The 21,100-nt window shown below is 34.3% G+C and overlaps 1 protein-coding gene and 1 long non-coding RNA gene across 5 annotated transcripts in view; one reads left to right on the plus strand and one right to left on the minus strand.

Annotated features, from left to right (window-relative positions):
• Window positions 1-21,100, plus strand: part of LOC138697839 (atrial natriuretic peptide receptor 1-like) — a 2,249,689-nt gene that overhangs the window by 1,156,957 nt on the left and 1,071,632 nt on the right. The window lies entirely within an intron of this gene.
• LOC138697842 (uncharacterized) overlaps window positions 1-21,100 on the minus strand; it is a 434,418-nt gene that overhangs the window by 73,899 nt on the left and 339,419 nt on the right. For both annotated transcript variants that reach the window (XR_011331625.1, XR_011331624.1), the window contains one exon: window positions 16,929-17,068. This is a non-coding gene — a long non-coding RNA (uncharacterized lncRNA). The remainder of the gene's footprint in view (window positions 1-16,928; window positions 17,069-21,100) is intronic.

Consider the following 21,100-nt stretch of genomic DNA (forward strand, 5'->3'; position numbering starts at 1 on the left):
GTCAGATGTCCGCCTTTGATATTAAGCTCCTCATATATATATATATATATATATATATATATATATATATATATATATATATATCGTCAAGTGAGATGTATTACCTGAAAATAGATGTACGTATCTATTAAAGTGATAAGACCAAAAAATCTAAAGTTACAGAAAGTTAACGAAGTGATTCAAGTGGTCAAGCCAATTAATGAATTTGGTGAAATCGGCCAGTTCGGTCAGGTCAAATGAGTTATTTGAAGTAGTGCCTTCACATGAAAATGACTTAGTGTGATTTACTCAAACTGTGCCTCGAAATGTATCTAAATTTTGTTACAGAATCGTACAAAACCCATATTTATTTGAGAGTTAAGGTTTTTTTTTTCAGAAAGGTATAAAATATTAAAATATTTCAGACACTTTTAAAGTATTCAGTCAGCCGTAATTTACATGCAATGAATGAACGAAATTTCTTCTGAAGTTAGGTCACAAATAATTCCATAAAATCTCTGCTTGTTATAAAGTTTATATGTTATGTGGAAGTATATACCAGTGTGAGTCGCACGATTTTTATTATTATCGTATTATTGGTTCCATTGTATTGTGTCGGTGATTTACTGCTACTGAATGTGATGTCTTAATGTTCTTGGATGTTGTTACCACTTCTTTGCAAGAGACTGACGACGTACATTGCCTTAAGAATAAGTCGGATTGAGGTTTTTCGATGGTGTAGTAGACGGTAACCTCTCATCTTTAACCGTGATCCACCGTGGGTTGTGTGTCGCTGTGAAAAAGCTCTCCAACATTCCATCATCTCGCTCAGCCATTGTATTGGGTATGTCACGTTGAATGGCTGCCGTCTGTTTGTATTGTAATATACCTTGACATTTTCTAGGATTCTCTTTAATGGAAGCTTCAGAGAAATGTGAGCTTGATGCTTTTGTGGAATATGACTAACATTACCGTTCATTCAGCGATCTTCAATTCTTAGCTAAACACAGAGATCCACAAGGTTTACAGTCCCTTTTATATCTACATCTGCCACAATGGCGGAGACAGCTATGGGCGCCAATGTTATATACGCAACCCATTTCGTATTTAAGGGTATTGTTGACAATGGTAGCTTGTCACACTAATCTCCTTTTGTGTTCACCTGAAAGGATTACAGAACTTAAAGGTATGAATGTCGTGCTATTCATATGAAAATAGCCTCGTGAATTTGATGAAAGGTGATGTGCACTTTATTATAGCACACTGAAAATTCGAAAACAAGTTTACCACACAAACCCGAGTTTGACATCCGAAAGGACTGAACGAATTTATTTGGTGTTTGCGTAGATTTGCGTTATACAATGGCATTGCACCGTGGTAATCATACGGCTAGAAATGTACATTTTTGCGAATGTTAATTTTGATTTTGAATTTGCACCGTTCATTTTAATTTATTACAGCCGTGATGTTCAACGTGTTGGGTCCCTTTCAACCGTTTCTTACAAGTGTAAACATTCTGTCGAGTGATTCAACAAGTATTTGTGAAATATTACGCAATGAAAAATATAGTTATTTATGTAACTAGGACTGAAAGTGATACTTTTGTGCACGAGTGAGAACGTTTACGAACGAGGCTTAACCGAGCCGAAATTTCGAAACGAGTGCGCAGGAAACACTTTCGTAATAGTCACGTACAATATTTTTTTTTTTTGGCAGAATTTATGACTTACGCCCTTTATATCGCGCACTACAGATATATTTGGACGAAGTTATGCAATAAGATACCAACCAACAAGAACGTGTTTCGGAGATATTGACATTTATAGTAACTCTGATAATTCGTTAAATATTTTATGTAAGAAATATTGTACCATTCATACTATTACAAAAAGATGTAGCACAAATAATAATAAAAAAGGCTAATCGATTTTTAATATTATACCATCAGTTGATTTGATTTTGTAGAAAGCAAAATAAATAGACTAAGTGAACTTTATACAATAAATGAATTTAGTTTATAAATGGCAGCAGAATGCAGATATTTTGATATTTTTTCTGAATTAAATAATTCAGCCAACAACTTATTTGTGCAAATATTTATTTATTTATTTACTTACTTATTTATTTATTTGTTTATCTATTCATTTATTCAAATTTTCGTTTCGTCTGCTGTTGCATAACTTTATCCATTTATAAAGATTAGAGTGAATCCAGTCTGCTTTCTTTTTTTCTGTTATTTGAAGTGGAAACAGTGCATTTCGTAACTGCTTTACTTTTTCTTTGCGCTACCCTGTTTCTAGTACGAATATTTTAATATAACGGGGACTGTAGTGCCTTGTAGCTATAACAAATCTGAAGCAGGGAAACAGTCTCGATTCCCTGGAGTACGGTTCATGCAAGTCATAGACTCGTTTCAAAGGGATCTCGGTCTATTTTGCTTCGCGACCCAACGTCCGTTTTTATCATCGATCTATTTCGTCCTCTTGACCGGATATTTTTTACACAGTAGCTTCTTGTTGATAAACGCTACACAAGATGGTGAATGGAGAGCATTGTTGGTAGTACTGACAGAAAGTGGATTTTATTCGTCCTAAGGAAACGATGCTTTCCTTGCTTTCGAAGTTGATAAGATAAGACACTTTACGCGTCTCTTTCTGTGAATCGCTATTCTAGAAAATATGCCCGCCAAACTATTCTTGTTATATTTTTCCATGTAAACAGTCAATTTTCAAGCTTAATTCATACTGCGTAACATTGTTACCATCATAAAATGTAAGCAGAGATCGGATTTTGGGGACAAAAAAATTATTTATAAATAACCATTAAAATTATTCAATTTTTGATACAGTTTAACGTTTATTAAAAAAGTTAATTCCACTTCAATGATCGATATACTGCATATTAAACAATGTCTTATATGTGACTATCGATAAAAATAAATTAATAATAAATTTATTTATTCTGATGGTGTTAAGGACATCATGCCTTCTCTCCCACGCCACCAGATATATTGTATACATAGAGCGCAAAAACAAATTAATAACATTAATTCAAACAAGAACGTTTATAACGACAATAACAAAAAAGAAACAAAAGAGATAATACAAAAAACATTAAACGCTTTAAAATTGTATACTATTAAACAAAGCTTAAGATCTGTATTAATAGGCCTATTATTAATCTAAATAACTAAACGAGAAAGGGCAACTAATAATGCAAACAAAAAAATACAATAATAAGTGATTATAGAAAGGCTGTAATCGACACATCCAGTAACTTATTAATAATAAATTTCGTTAGACAAAAAGTGCGTTTCTAATTTAAGTTTGAATTTCGATAGTGTTCGACAATCTCTGATGTCACTGAGTAGAGAATTCCAAAGACGAGGTAATGATACTGTATAGGAGAATGAATATAATGACGTTCGCTTGATTCTGATTGCTTACTGTTGGGAGGAACTGTGCTGCTAGGTAAGCAGGGGTAGAGATATGCAAGAGTTTAAATAGCAGTGTCAGTGAATGCGTGATAAAATGACACAAAATGTTAAAAGAAAATTACCGTAAAAAATCTCACAAAAACATATTTAAGACTGTAGACGACAAACTCTATTTAAAAAAAAGAGAAATTTGAATAGAGAAAGATTTAATTAGGCCAAAATGTACATTTATTTATTGTTTTTCATCCAAATTTAATCTCCTTATCGCTATTTGTATATTCTTCTTCCAGGTTGTTGTAGGCCTTCCTCTCACGCGTTTTTCTGAAGGTATCCATTCCAACACATTTTTTGGTATTCTATTATCCGGCATCTTTCACACATGTCGATACTGTTTCAACTATTTCCTTGTTATATTGCCCAAAATTGTAGTTTTCACTCCCATCATTTCTCTAATTTTGTTATTTCTGATTTTGTCCTTTCTTAATATTTGAACTGCTAGACGCCAAAAGTACATTTCGTTGCCAATAATTTTGATTCAGTTGTTTACTTAAGAAGCCAAATAACTGTACCATAAGTTATGCTTTTATATGAACAAGAGAGAAGAATGATACAGAGCTATTGGAAGATGTGTCACATATTTAAGAAACCGAATCTATATAATTATAAATAATTTTATGTCCCAAAAATTCGATTTCTGCTTATATTTATTATGCTAAACAATGTTACGCACAATAAATTAACTTTGAAATTTGACTGCATGGTGAAGAATAGGTTGGCGGGTATACTTTCTAAGAATAGCGACACACAAGAAGGGACGCATAAAGTGTCTTATCAGCTTCGAAGAGCAAGGAAAGCATCGTTTCCTTAGAGCAAATAATGACGTTTTCTGTCATTACTGCCAACAGTGCACTCCATTCACCATCTTGTGTAGCGTTTATCAACAGATGCTACTGTGTAAGAAGTATCCGCTCAAGAGAACTAAATTCTTAGGAAACACTGAATAACAAAAAAAAAACACTTTCGGTGGATATCTTGGTATCCAACAAGCGTTCTAAGACAACTGAAACATGCCGATTCCGAATATGCAAACCATTTGTCTCTATCACCCACCGTTCTTGAGATATACGACATCAACCATTATGTTTAACAACTCACAGACAGGAATTTCAGTAGAGCATTTATTGCTACATGGAGTAATAATGAACATGGCTTTAGCTAAGAAAATGGCGCAAATGCGCCACATGGCACATAATTATAATAGTAACATAGTTGAAGGTATAATACACATGTAAAATACATATAAAGAATATACTTCCTTAATTTAAGGTGTGTTTTTTTGTTTGGATTTCTTGGCTGTAGAATTTCATTTGTGCTGAGCATTTGTCATGTCGCGCTCAAGCGTCCAGCAGTAGTCAGCCAACATCGCTGCACTCCCATCGACCCTGATAGCGTGACTCCATCACCGAGATGCCTTAATGAAAACGTCCACCATATTCGTCGCTCACTGAACCTAGGTTCTCGGGGAAGAAATCAAGATATGAGTCGAGGAGATGCATTTTGAGGGACGTGTTGCAACCTAGCTGTCTGTACGCACTGATGCACTTCTGCACAACATTCACATAGTCGATTTATTATTTGCAAGGAAGTTGGCTACGACTACTTCAAGGCCACCCGTGCATCTCTTTGAGTATCACCCAGTAAGTCTTGGAAGTGGCTGTCAGCAATGTCTTCCTTAATTGTGGACCTATGAACACACCTTCTTTCACTTTCTCGTAACTCAACTTCGGAAACATATTACATAGGTACCCAAAAGCATCTGAGTCATTGTCTAGTGCCTTCATGAAAGTCATCGTGAGCTCCAGTTTTATATGAAGCCGTGGAATAATAACTTTGTCATGTTCAACCAACAGCACACGAAGGACGTTTTTACTTCCTGTCTGCGTTCTATCTCTGACTGGAAAATTTTCTTTATATAGTGGTTCTTTCTGTCTTAGCTGTCCCTCTCGCAGATGAAGTAGCAGTACTTGGTGTACCCTGTCTGCATTCCCATGAGAATTGTGATAACTTTTAAATCATCACAGATACACCAATTGTACTTGCGATAGCGTATTTTTTTTAAGAAGTAGAGATATGGTTTCGTACGTCCCTTTCAGGTGCGTAGAATATGCAACCGCTACTGAAGAATTTCTGTTTCCGTTGTGTAATAATACTGCCTTCAAACTTGTCTTATATGAGTCTATGAATAGTCGCCATGCTTCAATGCTGTGTTCCACCCCGAGACTTGACATAAGACCTTGAACGTCCGTAGAGTAGCAAATAGTGTCACTCATTGCAAAGAACTTCACAAGTTCTTTGTGTCTGTGCCGAAACTGTGAATTCGTTGTGCAAGGAAATTAAATTCTTTAAGACGTACCGAGCAGTTCAACTTGACCTTTCGTTAGTGCCAGGTTCCGTATGAGATCGCATGATCCCGTATGAGTTTAACATTATTCATCAAATGAATATCTTCTCCAGGTTGGTAGTAATCAGAGTCTGAGTCGTTGGCAGGAGATGAAAGAGGACATTCTTCTTGCGTTTCTTCAGTAACTGTGTATTCTGCAGATGCTGTTGGTATTGGACAAGTGACGGGATCATATGGAAATGGTTTAGAAACTGAAGAAACGTCAGGTTACTTTACAGATGCACGAGTTTTGAAGGAGAAGTGACGTTTGCCAAACAGAAATAACAGTCTGTGATGTGGTTGCTTCATTCACGCCATATCATAAGAACTCCAAATACTAGATGGTTGATCTTCTTTTCCTTACTTAATCAATCGCGCAAGTTGCATGCACAAGTCGAATAGATGAACTGTGGTGCCTACGACTTACTACTATCCACCTTCGAATCAAAGTATAGTTCATATGCTTTCTTCGCAAACGGCGTAAAAGTCTTCCGATGGGATTTGTCCGTTACATAGCCGCACACGTAGCAAAACACTTCTGGTGAATTTCTACAACCTCTGGATGCCGTAATATTCACCATCCACTGTCATTGTCAATGAAAATAAGTAAAAAAAGAAACAAATGAAAGTATATTAATACAACAGAACACAAACGACGAAATTTTTCAGCATTACGTTAAAAATAACGAAAAATGACAAAAAAATTCGACAGTTTTCCATGTAAAAATAAATTTTCGTCGATAATTTCAAAACCTGACGTGATAGAGCAAACCGGTTTTCAGATTTGAAATCAGCATGAAAAACTACATTACAAACAGTAAATTTCACGTCAGATATCTACCACTTGTGTATCAGTGAAATTTATGTTGATACGTTATTCTTTTAAGTTTTTCGGCAGAAAAATTAGATTATGGTGTTCTTCATAGATTTATATTGACACACTACAATTTTCATTGCCTTTAAACAGCCTACTTATATATTCTACAACAAGGAAACAATTGTGATTAACAAGGGACAAAAGTGACAACATAAAATTGACAATATTACAGTGGTACATAGCCCTGATTAGTTGAAACTCAGCAACTTATTACACTCCGTTTGTGAATTGACGCAAGAGCCTAGTTGTTATTCTTACAAATTTATGTCTGATATTCCTATTCTCGTATTTTTCCTTTATGGAATCTGTATTCTCAGCCTACTACTCGAAATTATTGAGCAAGTCCTTAAATTGTAACATCATTAACTTTTCTCTACTAGTTCTAGTTGAATTACGTATAGGCCTACACAGAAATTCTGGTCGTTTGTTAGATACTTAGGTACTATTCAAAGTTCCGTCACAAGCTACAGTTTTTAAATTAAGTTCTTTACTTGTTTATGAATTATTAACTTTAGTCAGTCTCAGTATAGTTGATAATAATTACTTTTTACATGGAGGAGAAGGTGGTAATATGGGACGGGGTTGTAAAATGGGACATGGCTATTTTTCTGAAATTATTGGCGCTATCTGTTACGTACAGTGGCATATTTTTCTCCTCGGGTAGTCTTTGTCTGCAATGGGATGCAGTAAGTCCATCGAGTGAGAGTTGTGCATGAGAGGAGGTCATGTTCATTACGCCAGTGTTAAAAGTCTTTGCAGGGGTGCTTTTCTCGGAAATAACAATTAAGTTATAGAGTTATTATTTTTATACTTAAAAAATGTAAGAGCATCATGGAAATCAAATGTCATTGTAAATTAAATTTATCGAAGGTTTTGTGCTATGATATGAGTGGTGGTATTATGGGACAGAGTTATCCCATATTACAACATTACTATTTCTGCGATAAAATAGATGTTCAGGACCAAACTAGTCTTAGAACTTGTAATTTGTGTGTAAGGTACTGATAAACGTGAGTGAAGTATTCTGAGGACAATATTAGGGCTTTCACCTATGGAAAACAGAGAACTTCATGTTTTTTTATATAAATATCAAGACTTGTCTTTCATATGAATTCTGTGTCTAATGTGTTTACCAGTGTTTATGTCTTAAGCACTGTATGTGATTTCAGGCTTAATTTTTAGAATTTACGCTGGCAGTTTGTCTATCCCATATTGAAACTTTATTTTCTGGAAGTCCAATTATGTGGCATGAGCACTTTCTAAAACATAACATCTTATTCCTTGAAATAATCATGTGGTAACTTTCCACACAAAAGGAGAAATGATATCCCTGTAAGGGATCACTCAATTCTAATTTTTAACTTCGTTGTTTTGAAATTATATACTATGGAAAAAGACTATCCCATATTACAACCTTCTCCTCTAATATTTAATTCCCTGTATTTTATACGTTAAATTTATAGCCAAGAGCTTCATTTGACAGACCTGGCTATCATCCTGATTTATGACGATTGCTACGCGATTTTACGGATTTCAGTTTCCATTCTTCGTGTATCAAATTTATTTCTTAGATATATTTCTGTACTCTTGTCACGCTAGGTCTTTTTCTTTTTACGTCTCTATTCTATTATCCTCTGAGAATGTCATATGTCGATCTTCGTCTAAGCAATTCCAATACCAGAATCCACATCATAATGTTTCCGTTTTTATGAAGCTCATTATATTTCATTTATTGTTCTTTTTTTCGTAATGTGTCAGCTGTCCGTCTTCAATAAATCCTTTCTCTACCAGAATCGACTGCGCTGGTACATATTTATACTTTTACACGAGACATAAATAATGAATTTATATTTTCAGTACTCTCTTTCTCACAACGGAACCTTGAATTCCGGGTCTTCCCCGAGGGTTAAATACGGTCGGAGCGTGGTGCCGACTACAACACCGCGTTCTATGCAGTGCCGAGATCGAGAAAGCATGGAGCTCTACCTTTATGCCCACTAAGCTTCATGTCGTTTATAAAGGATATCTTTACCCATATTTATTTGTAAATCTGTTGTAAGTCGTATAAATGCATTGAACATAAAAGCGGCCAGCTTGAACATATGCAAGGAGAAACTGATTTTTGGGACACTCTATATAAAAGACAGTAATAAGGCCTGATGTAAATCATATCGTTGTTGTTCCTGGAATAACTCCTATGTGACATATTTATCGATTTGAAGATTTTTGCTCAATTAAAGAGCTTAAATAGTGATACAGCAAATAATAAAATTTCCTGTATGTAATTATATTAGAGTATGCCATTAGGAAAGTTCAGGATAACAGAGAGGGTTCGGAATTAAACGGGTTACATCAGCTGCTTGTTTATGCGGATGACGTGAAAATGTTAGGAGAAAATCCACAAACGATTAGGGAAAACACGTGAATTTTACTTGAAGCAAGTAAAGAGATAGGTTTGGAAGTGAATCCCGAAAAGACAAAGTATATGATTATGTCTCGTGACCAGAATATTGTACGAAATGGAAATATAAAAACTGGAAATTTATCTTTTAAAGAGGTGGAAAAAGTCAAATACTTGGGAGCAACAGTAACAAATATAAATGATACTCGGGAGGAAATTAAACACAGAATAAATGTGGGAAATGTCTGTTATTATTCGGTTGAGAAGCTTTTATCATCCAGTCTGCTGTCAAAAAATCTGAAAGTTAGAATTTATAAAACAGTTATATTATCGGTTGTTCTTTATGGTTGTGAAACTTGGACTCTCACTTTGAGAGAGGAACATTGGTTAAGTGTTTTTGAGAATAAGGTGCTTAGGAAAATATTTGGGGCTAAAAGGGATGAAGTTACAGGAGAATGGAGAAAGTTACACAACACAGATCTGCACGCATTGTATTCTTCACCTGATATAATTAGGAACATTAAATCCAGACGTTTGAGATGGGCAAGGCATATAACACGTATGGGCGAATTCAGAAATGCATATAGAGTGTTCGTTGGGAGGCCAGAGGGGAAAAAGACCTTTGGGGAGGCCGAGACGTAGATGGGAAGATAATGTTAAAATGGATATAAGGGAGGTGGGATATTATGATTGAGACTGGATTAATCTTCCTCAGGATAGGGACCAATGGCGGGCTTGTGTGAGGGCGGCAATGAACCTCCGGGTTCCTTAAAAGCCAGTAAGTATGTAATTATATTTCTTTGTTACGAAAATGTAAGAATTCACAGTCTCTTATGTACGGCTACCATAGGATAAATAAGTGTTTTTTCTCTTCCTACTGAACAATTTTATATTTTGCACATAGGTGTTATTGCAGGAACAACGACGATATAATTGAAATACAATATATGGAAATGAAAGGTATTAATAAGAATATTCTAACCAGTTAATAGATGTTTGTGGAAAGTAATAACAAATAAAGAACTGATGGATCTCTTTCAAGTTATGAATGTATTCACAATAAAAAAGCATTTGAAATGCTTGGGACAAATCTATAGAATGCAGAATGATAGACCCGAAAGAAATCTTTGGAAGATAAACCAGGAGGAAGAAGGACTAGAAGTAGACCAAGTGTAAGACGGTTGGTTGCGGTTAAGTGTGATTAAAAAAATACAGAAAATGGAAGAAAAAAGCTGAGGATAGGAAGATCTGGAATGCCATCTTTAAGACAGCCAAAATTGTATAAAAGCTGTAGTCCTACGGAGTGAATGAGTGGAGAAAAATTAGCCTATAATTCAAACAAAAATGTTCATTTATAAGAAGTTGTAGAAGGTAATATACGTAAGTATGATTGAGCAGTTTTTGGCTACATTATAATTTTAGATGTTCAATTGTCTCAACTTTTTAATTGATATGCTCTTTTATTTTTTAATCTGGGATCCAAAAGGATGAAGTTTTATGTAATTTATATCTTTCGACACTGAAACATTCCTACTTACACATTTGACTGTTTCAACTTAATTCCTTGTTTCAATATATTCAAATTCATTGTTCGGTCTTATAAACTTTCAAGGTAATTATTCAATATTATAAATCTCATTAACGTTCATAAACGAGAGGGCGAACGTACTAGTTAACATTTAATTTATTTTATGTTATTCACATACAAAAATTGATTAAACAAAGTATGTGACAGTCAATGAAGGTTTTTATATAATAAATTAATTATTTATATACATGACTTGTCGGTTCAATATGTTCTCAAAAGGAAAAGCATTACTTGAATTCATTTTAATTCAGTATTGTATTTGAATTCAACATTCTTTTCAAAATTCTGTTCCCATTGCAAGGGAAAAAGTAACTAAATTTACTTCAACTCTTTTAATTATTGTATTTAGTTTCAATTCACGATGATGATGATCAGTGTTTCATTACTGAGTGGTTTTTAATGAAATGACGTAATACATGGAGGTATTAAAAATTTCCAATACCAATTTACACTCCGAGCATACTCATCAGGTCGTTACCACTCATCTGGATATAAAATCCAACGCCCGTAATTCACGCGTGGTGCAGAATTAATAACGTATTCGACTCCTTCAGCGCCTCCCGTTTCGTCATTGTTTCTCTATTCCACTTCATCGCGTCCGCATATCCCAGCCCACACAAATAATCCATTGTCCATTCACATACGACTTGAATAATTAAAAATGTAGGTGAATACTTCGATTACATGGTACAATATTCTGAAACTTCTCATGCCTCTATTATTGCTTTCCAGTGATTTTAGAATTTTGTAATTCAGTTTACTGCAAATACGCGCAAGGCTATTTTTCACTTCTGTAAATTTATCAGTATTCTGCAATTGCTATATTCCCTTTCAATTCTGTAGTGCTCGAGAAAAGTGGCACAAGTCAAAAATGTTAATTTTACAGGAGAAGGAAAAAAACTGTCTTCACACTTATTTATGTCGATTTGATTTTATTCTGTATGAATTATTGATTGATTGATTGTTTATTCTATACATGGCCATATACATGGATGTACACGTCAATTACATAATAAATAAAAACACAATAAAATTAAAACACAAATTAAAATGAAAGTTTGATCAGTTAAAATCTGTTTAACTTTCACTTTAAATTTTGCATAAGGTAAAGATTGTATCTGCAATGGTCATTTATTAAAAAACACAATGCCAGTGTACCGGTATGCAGGCGATTTTTCATATTTCACAAGTCTTTGATTTTTTATTCAGAACAGATGTGCATTTCGTGTATTATAATTTTGATAATCTAAATTCTTATTGTATTTATTCTCATTCTGTTTCAAGAAAATTAGGCATTTGTAAATATAAATGGATGGAAATGTTAAAATTTTGTATTGCTTAAAATAAGGTTTGCATGTGTCAAAACTCTTTAATTTAAAAACGGATGGTATAATTCTTTTTTTTTTTTTTTGCAATGAATATTCTATTAACATTGGCAGAGTTACCCCATAAGAAAACGGAATAACTGAGATATGCATAAGCAAGTGAATAGTAAATTGAAATCAATATTTTGGTGTTTAGTATATCTCTAAGTTGCAAAATAGAAAAATAAGCAGAACAAATTTTTTAGCAATAAAATCGGAATGCTCGTTCAAAGTCAATAGATTATCCATAATTATGCCAAGAAATTTAGTACTGTGTTATTGTAATGGGAGAAATGCTTACGTCTCTTTTCCCAAGCGAGCAGGTGTTCCGTAAGTTGTCAATAAATTAATAAAAAATGTTTGTGGAAACTGACTTATGCCACTTTTCCCAAGCATTGCGGAATTCCAACTTCTACTGTGAGTCATTAATGCAGTATGTAACTTTTCAAATATTACAACACTCTTTCCCTTTCCCTAGATTAGCTTTGGTTTGGTTTGGTTTGGTTTGTCTTTTCGAAGGTCGGGCCTGGGACGAAGAGATCAAGATGAATCTTAATGATAAATTGATTGGAGATTCATAGAACCCAGATAATTTATGTATACGACTTTGTTTGATTACTTGTATTTTCTCATTATATGTTTATTCATCGCCTAACATTTTTATTTTATTATACAAAACATAAAAAATCACGGACACCCGTATGAGCAAAGCTCATATAAGAAATACAGTACAAAAGTTAATACAATAATTAATACATAGAAATATTATATATACAGTATACAGGGTGTAAGGTGTATAAGTGCCTTCCTTTCCACAGTCGTCGGGGACGGTCTACAGGATCCAAAAATGTCCATACAACATAGGGTCAAAACTTGATAGTTTTCCCAGTAAATAATATTTCTTTACTTATTTTTTTGCGTTATACTGCTTATATCCTTAGTAAAATTACGAAAACAATTACATCAGAGGTATATCCAGCAAAGATTTAATATTAATTTAAATACATATTTGTGTGTTCTATTACTTTTCGTGAAATTAAATAAAAATGCATGCTTAAATTTGTTAATATTCTGGTTTGAGAGACGTGGCAACATGTTGACCAGGCAGTACTCTGCACAGACGGTAAGTACGAGTCAGCTGCATTCAAACTCAATGTTGAACATTCGGTGTGCATTTTGATTATGGAGTTATATAACCTTGATCCTAGGCTAATAATGTATTTTAAACCTACCGTTGTGAAATGTTTTTGCGCTTTTAAAAACAAATTAACCTTCAGCTAGTATTGTAAATGTAAGTAAATGGTACGTAATATTTATAATTTTTATGATAATATTTGAATGATGTGTATTTGTATCATTGCTCAAACTTACAGAATTCAGACTCAGAAAATATGAGTTTAGGAGGCTAATCCCCTAATAGGTTTTGAGCATTTTTTTGATTATTATTTTTTGTAAAAAAAAATGTAGAGGATCTAAATACATTTATTAAGTTTCATCCCACGCATTAATTCCCTATTGAATGGTGGACTGAAAAAGAGCTAAATCAACTGTACGCCCTAAAACATTGATCAGTAAAATACGATGAAGAATTACAAATGTATAAATTATTTTACGTAATCTGCTGCATATATAAGAAATATGGGTGTGTAGGATCGTGGGTTTTCTTTTGTACAATAGTGACAAAAAAAACCGGACCGACCTTGTACCTGATTTGAGAACCTTTTTCATTGCAAAGCACGATAGACTGGTAACTAAGACTTTCGTGGTTCGAATCCTGCCTGGGAAAGAAACTTTTTTTTGCTCTTTATTCAAATTTATTCCCAATACGTTTCGATTGCTGGTAAAATTAATGTTCTGCGAATAATAAGTTAATTAAGTAGTTAAATATCGCTGCAATCGAAAAGTATTGGGACTAATTTGAATAAGGAACAAAAAAAAAAGTTTCCTTCCAGGCAGGATTCGAACCACGAAAGTCTTAGTTACCAGTCTATCGTGCTCAGGAGTGAATAAGGCTCTGAAATCAGCTACAAGGATCGGTTAGATTTTTTTTTTGCCACTAATGTACATAAAATATAAATATTATATTTCACTTTAACTTGACTCCCCTCTATTACATGAACACATTCAGTGACGTCATAACTTCCTTGACGATATCCGGTTATATACAGAAAAACTTAGTTTATCAGGTAACGCTCTTGCTTCTTCATTAAAAAAATACACAGATTACACAACACTCGACAGATGACAGCACACTTACGCTTTGACATTTAACGGAGAATTCTTGAATTTCGTGTTACGCTAAAATTGTTAGTTTTTCTCATCAATTGTAGCAGGAATAAAGACATATCCACGTGTAAAATCACAAATTAATTGCGAAATACTCGTACTATGAAAATAGCATAACATCGTCATAAAAACGCAAAAAATTGCCTCAATTTCGAAAACGACGAAGATTGAAGATTATACAGTATTAATCTCTCAATGCCTTAATCAGTTAATGGTGATCAGCCCCTATAAGTAATACATTTATCGTTGTCTCTCAAATATAAAATAAATAATTATTTGTATAGAAATATGGGCCCTATATATTACTTTTGTTTCAAATAGATACAATTACACAATTTTTAAGAATACATTTATTGACTTCGAAATTGCTTATTATAGTTCATCTAATGAGCTAGGCAAAATTATTTGTTCCGTTTTTCATCAGACGTTTAAGCAGCTGGATTGTATTTATTTAAATATATTTTAAAATCGATACTACTCGTATAAGGCTCTGCACTTTAAATACATTTTATTCGGAAAATATAAAGACGTAACAATTTTAACTCAATATTATTTTTTCTACATTGAAGATCCCTATACTAACAACAGATGTTCAGCGTCTTTGTAAAATGAACAGCCTGAATTTTTGGATACGTTACTTCTTTCAACTTTTAGAAAATAACCTTACGGCTGTAAAGGACGCACTGAACTAAGTAAAACCAATTTTGGGCGACGTTGAAAGGCAGCAACAATGACAGAATACTAACAAAGCCGCAAGAAGGAAATAAAAATAAGAAAAGGATTGGAAAGAAAGTCTTGGTTGAATGGAGTAGGGAAGGTGATGAAACGGACGTATCGAACCAGTGAAGAGTGAAAATGCAGCTAGAAGTAATAGATGACCGCACTCCATATGGTGGGGAGAAGCAGAGAGTGAAAGGAACGAAACTGTGTTGAACTCGTTTCTCTGATGAGATTACAGTCCGTGTGTTCGCTTATAATTTCGAAACAGTAGTGGTGTGCTATTGCACAGCACCGATAACATGTTTCGTATCCCGAGCTAGTCATTTCAGTCGAAGACTTGAAAATGATGCGAATAACGCCTTTAGATGATTAAACTAATAGAAATGTGAATCCTTCTTTCTTTCGAAGGAAGATTCGAAAGCTAGCACCTCAGCCTGAGGCTTAATGTGCAACCTCATTATATCAAATACCTTACTATAATAATACCGGACAGCTGTATACTAGCAGCATTGACGAGAGTGCGAAATGTTGCGGAGCTGACATCTAGCAGAGAAGTGTGGTATTACGACCACAAATAAAAATATTAACATAGCGGGAATCGGACTATTGTTTACAGCGTGAGGTATGTGAGCCGTCAGAGCAGAGGTGGTGTAAGTAAAAAATGGGTAATGAGAGTTAAAGTAAACATTCTGTAAAATACAGTGCAAAGTAGCAATTAATATTCAATTTATTTAAACTATTAGTAGTTAGTGGATAGCACGAAGGATATATTAACTGCTACTTTGCGCTGTATTTTACAGAATTTTTACTTTAAACCTCATTATCCAATTCTGACTTACACCACTTTTTCTCTGAACGGCTCATGTACTAATATGAAATAATATATGAGACACTTAAGAAATGTTGAATAATAATTAATGTAGCATTATTATTTTATATCAAAGCTGTATATTCCGAAAAATATTGCATACTTAGTATTATTTCCTGTAATTAAATGTTACGGTACATATTTTTGCTTTGCTTTAGTGAGACAGAATTAATTCTGACATTAAGAATGAAATTACAATAACGCTTTATATACCCATTGCTGACAACTGTAAAGATAAAATTGGTAGTAACCTTATGCTTGTAATAATAATTAATAAAGGCATGTGGACAACAATGAAACTTAATTTGCTAAAACCTTAAAATTTCCAATACATTTTAACTTCTATTCACTTAATAGGTCGAAATAAAAAACTAATTTTTATTGTTTTATCAACCCAGAGACAAAGGCATTAGGCCTACTAAAGAATTTTGTTGGACTCACGTTTTATGATCCCTCGGAAATCGAAAGTACGATTTGGAACAGTTTGTAATGCTGTAATTGTAGCAGTTATAAACAGCACTATACACCCTGACATTTTAACACAGCTGTAATTATGAATAAAGCTATTTACTAGCCCAGTAACAATCTACATTGTAGTAGATTACAGCTTTCTTCACGGGTTTCTGCACACCCTGCCGCCTAGGTAGCAGCACCTGCGTCGTTCGCACTCAAAACTGCAGGCTGTCCGGTATTATTATAGTAAGGTATTTGATTATATTATGGAATGATTATTGAAGTCCTTAGGATCGCATTCCTATGAGTACGTTATTCACTGCTTGGTGCCATCTTATCGATTCAACTACAGATCCAGTTCTTACGGAGTCCACGTAGGCAGGAATGCCCCTATGTCTCGCTATGATGTTCTCCGGCTTCCTTAGATCAATGGAATCTGTTCGCAATTCACATACTACGTCTTGCTGCATCTTGCACTGACCTGAAGATCGCGGTATCGTATATACAGCAACTCACCTAGGCTACTCTCTCTCGTCTGCCGTAGTCCGTTTTGAAAGCCGCTACGTCTCCTGTTATCTGTGCAGTTCCCCCAGATAGATGGCATCTGTAGGCTAATCACGGTATCACGTTTGTCCAATCTCCTTGTCGACCTGAAACTATTGAAGATGATATATTAAGTTGAAGTTAGTGAAGGCGAAATGAGTCCGAGGTCCAACGCCAGATTAACCCAGCAATTCTGCTTCAAGTGGTTGAGGGGGGAAAACCTCAAAGAAAACCCCATCCAGGTAACTTGTCCCAACCAGGATTTGAACCCGGGCCCGCTCGTTTCACGGGTCAGGCATGCTAACCGTTACTCCACGGCAGTGGACAATGTGACTCCTTGATATAACTCACCTTTACTTTTTAACTTTACTCTAGAATATGCCATTAGGAAAGTCTAGGAGGATAACAGGGACAGTTTGGAATTAAACGGGTTACATCCGCTGTCTGTTTATACGGATGCCGTGTATATGTTAGAGGAAATCCACAGACGATTAGGGAAAATACGGAAATTTTAATTGAAGCAAGTGGAAATATACTTTTGGAAGTAAACCCCGAATAAACAAAGTACAGTATATCATTATGTCTCGTGACTAGAACGTATTACGAAATGAAAATATAAAAATTGGAAATTTATCCTTTGAAAAAGTAGAAAAATTAAAGAACCTTGTAGCAACAATAACAAATATAAATGACACTCAAGAGGAAATTAAATATGGGAAATGACTGTTATTATTCGGTTGAGAAGGTTTTATCATCTAATCTGCTCTCGAAAAAGCTCAAAGATACAATTTATAAAACAGTTATATTACCGGTTGTTCTGTATGGTTGTGAAACTTGGATTTTCACTTAGAGATAGGAACAGAGGTTAAAGAAGTTCGAGAGTAAGGTGCTTAGGAAAATATTTGAGGCTAAGAGGGATGAAGCTACAGGAGAATAGAGAAAGTTGCACAGCGCAGAACTGCACGCACTGTATTTTTCACCTAACATAATTAGGAATGTTAAATGCAGAGGTTTGAGATGGGCAGGGCATGTAGCACGTATAGGTGAATCTAAGAATGCATATAGAGTATTAGTTTGAATACCTGAGGGGAAAAGAGTTCGGGGAGGCTAACGCGTAGATGGAAGAATAATATTAAAATATATTTGAGGAAGGTGGGATATGATGGCAGGGACTGGATTAATATTGCTCAGGATAGGGACCGATGGCGGGCTTATGTGAGGGCTGCAATGCACCTCCGAGTTCTTAAATACATTTGTAAGTAAGTCAGATTATTATTATTAATATTATTATTATTATTATTATTATTATTAATATTATTATTATTATTATTATTATTATTATTATTATTATTATTACTGGATGAAATTAAATTATATCACGTAAGTTTCAACATTTTAATTCTACTTGGAAAGAAAATATGCCGGAATTCTGAAATGGATTCGTAAGGGAGAAGCAGTGACAAAAAGGAATATGATGCTTGTTCAGTCAAGAAAGAAATTGGACATTACGTAACCTGGAATCTATATTATATCAGCGACTGTCAAGAAATGTAATTCAAAAGACGAGTTGAAAGAAAGGTGTAAGCTGAAAGCTGGGAAGGATGTAATGACCGAGATCACACATAATAGCATACTCAATTCTAAAGCGAACCTACTGATCTTTCGAAGGATTTGAAACAAATCGACTGAAGATTTGGGGTGTATTAATGTGACTTTATGTGCAATTTGTCAAAAATGGAATATAACCTCCGTTTTATCTCATTTTCTTCATCACATCTTGCACTATTTTGTTAGTGTAGTGTTGTTGGGAACATACTGTAGCCTAAAAATGCGAAGTTTGTAAAGCATTATTTACCTATCTTACAAAGTGTTGTCCCTGATGCCTAAATATGAGCGATTTTAGTCGAATTAGAAGTATATAGATATAAGTCTCTAAATAACTCGGTAAACTTTAGTTAGTAAACTCAGTGTCTGCATAGAATAAATAGGAATGAATGAGGAGATTTTGTCGCTGATATCTTCCTTATATCCATATAGTTTTATTCTCCATGGATCTATCTTTACGGTCCACATGTTGATGAACATTTGTTTGACTCCTCCGTAAGCTCAGATACATAGACTGATTGATGGAAATTTATTTCATAACCTTTATATTGATTTCTTTTAGGAAGTAACATATGTCCTATTAAATTAAATTTGTACATGTCTGTAATATTGTGTATGCATTGTCTTGTTTGAGAATATTTTCTTCAAGGATCCAACGGTAGAGTGTAAGAGAAGGCCCTATGGCTTAACTCTGCCAGTATAAATAAAGAATTATTATTATTATTATTATTATTATTATTATTATTATTATTATTATTAAAAAGTGTTGAAGTTTATTGCTACGATATACTGTTGGTAATTTATCTTGCAGTAATCTTGGTCCTTGAAGGAATCACATTATTATTATTGTTATTATTATTATTATTATTATTATTATTATTATTATTATTATTATTATTATTATTATTATTATTATTTAAGCTACTTGTAATTTAGTAAACGTATGTTGAACTCAAATCGTAGTACGTTGCAGACAAATTCTGACAAACTCCTGCAGAATGCAAGTAATTTTATAAATCTCTGCAAGATTATGCATTTCTGTTTTACGTTAACAGTTTCCTGTAGGTACGGAAATATATGGGAGGATGGAGTTTAGCATTGCATTCTTGTCTGCTAGCCAACAGCTGGAAGATGTTCCCAGTCCTATTAGTGAAATACTGACAAAGACTTGCTAACAGCTGGGAGATCTTCATGTCGGTCCTCTTAGGTAAATACTGACAAAATCTTCCCAAACATCCTGTGTAGATGAATCTCACTTCAAGTGTGTTTATTTCGCCATATCTTTTTTAAGACACTTTGACTTTTTCTCATTACCACAACTTTAAAACTTACCAATGTCTGCTTTCAGTATTTAGGTCATTCAGTTTTTACCTCACACATTTGTGAGTGTTTATACAAAGTAGTATGATTTAAGACTTCATGGTTAACGTGGTACGACATGTAGATTTCATCAGGAAGGTTAAAATAAATTGTTACTTCCGGAAGATACTGGGTGAATAGTTTGTAGAGAAAATCAATTGAATTTAATTTCGGGAGGAGATACTACGACCTAACACTGCTACCTTTCACAATCTATTGCACTGACCCTCAAGCTAGGCGTATTCTTAAATCTACACCGGCTGACTACACTAAGGTTCGCTGCGTACCCAGGTTTCGAGCGGGAAACCTCACTCATCCTTAGGCCAACCCCCTCCGTGCATCATCAGCCGCCGCTCGAGAATTGTATGGAATGATGACGAAATGGAGACAATTTGACGGAATGATGTAGATGTCTAATATGGGGAAACAGGAGAACACCGATAAAAATCCCAACTACGACTTTTTCCGTCATACGTAGAATTATTACTATGCGCTTATCAAATCCTGTTATCTTAAGCATACAGTTTCCTATTGTGATACACAACTCAGTATCCATGATTCGGGATACCACAAACTATAAATGTAAAATACTCGTAATATTATTAAATGTAAGCCTAATTAATTGAAGTATTATTCACTCGCCCAAATTAAGAAAGACAATGTTGAATTTTTTAATCTGGCTGGCTTTATAGCCCAAATATTTGTTGCAACTATTTGAGAAGAGTAACCCATCAGTCGTTGGAGTTTCCATTGAGAAATAGAGACGAAATTTTACCGGATGCTCTTTCTCAGTTCTTCCAAGATATTTCGACTATTTTTGTACGATTTTTTTTTTTTTGGATTCCCCACAGATAAAAGTCAAGTGAGGTTAGATCTTAGGATCAGAATGGCGACATATTCCTGGGGATAGTACAATTCTTGAATACTCGGAATTCATCCATAGAATAGTCGACTGTATGCGCTCTTGCAGAATCTTATTACAAAAGGACAAATTGCTGCTCTCCTTCCATCAGGACTCTGCAAAAGTACGTACAGCTGAATATTCTGTGGTCGAACTTCGTAGAGTATTGGAGGATTGAATTATGAATAGGAAAGTGTAGCCCTCTCAACCCTCGATATCATTCTTTGTGACTCTGACCTTCGGGGAACTGTAGGAGAAATAATGTACAAAAAGAAGCAAC

The sequence above is a fragment of the Periplaneta americana genome, chromosome 4, assembly GCF_040183065.1.
Source record: "Periplaneta americana isolate PAMFEO1 chromosome 4, P.americana_PAMFEO1_priV1, whole genome shotgun sequence".
Lineage (NCBI taxonomy): Eukaryota > Metazoa > Arthropoda > Insecta > Blattodea > Blattidae > Periplaneta > Periplaneta americana.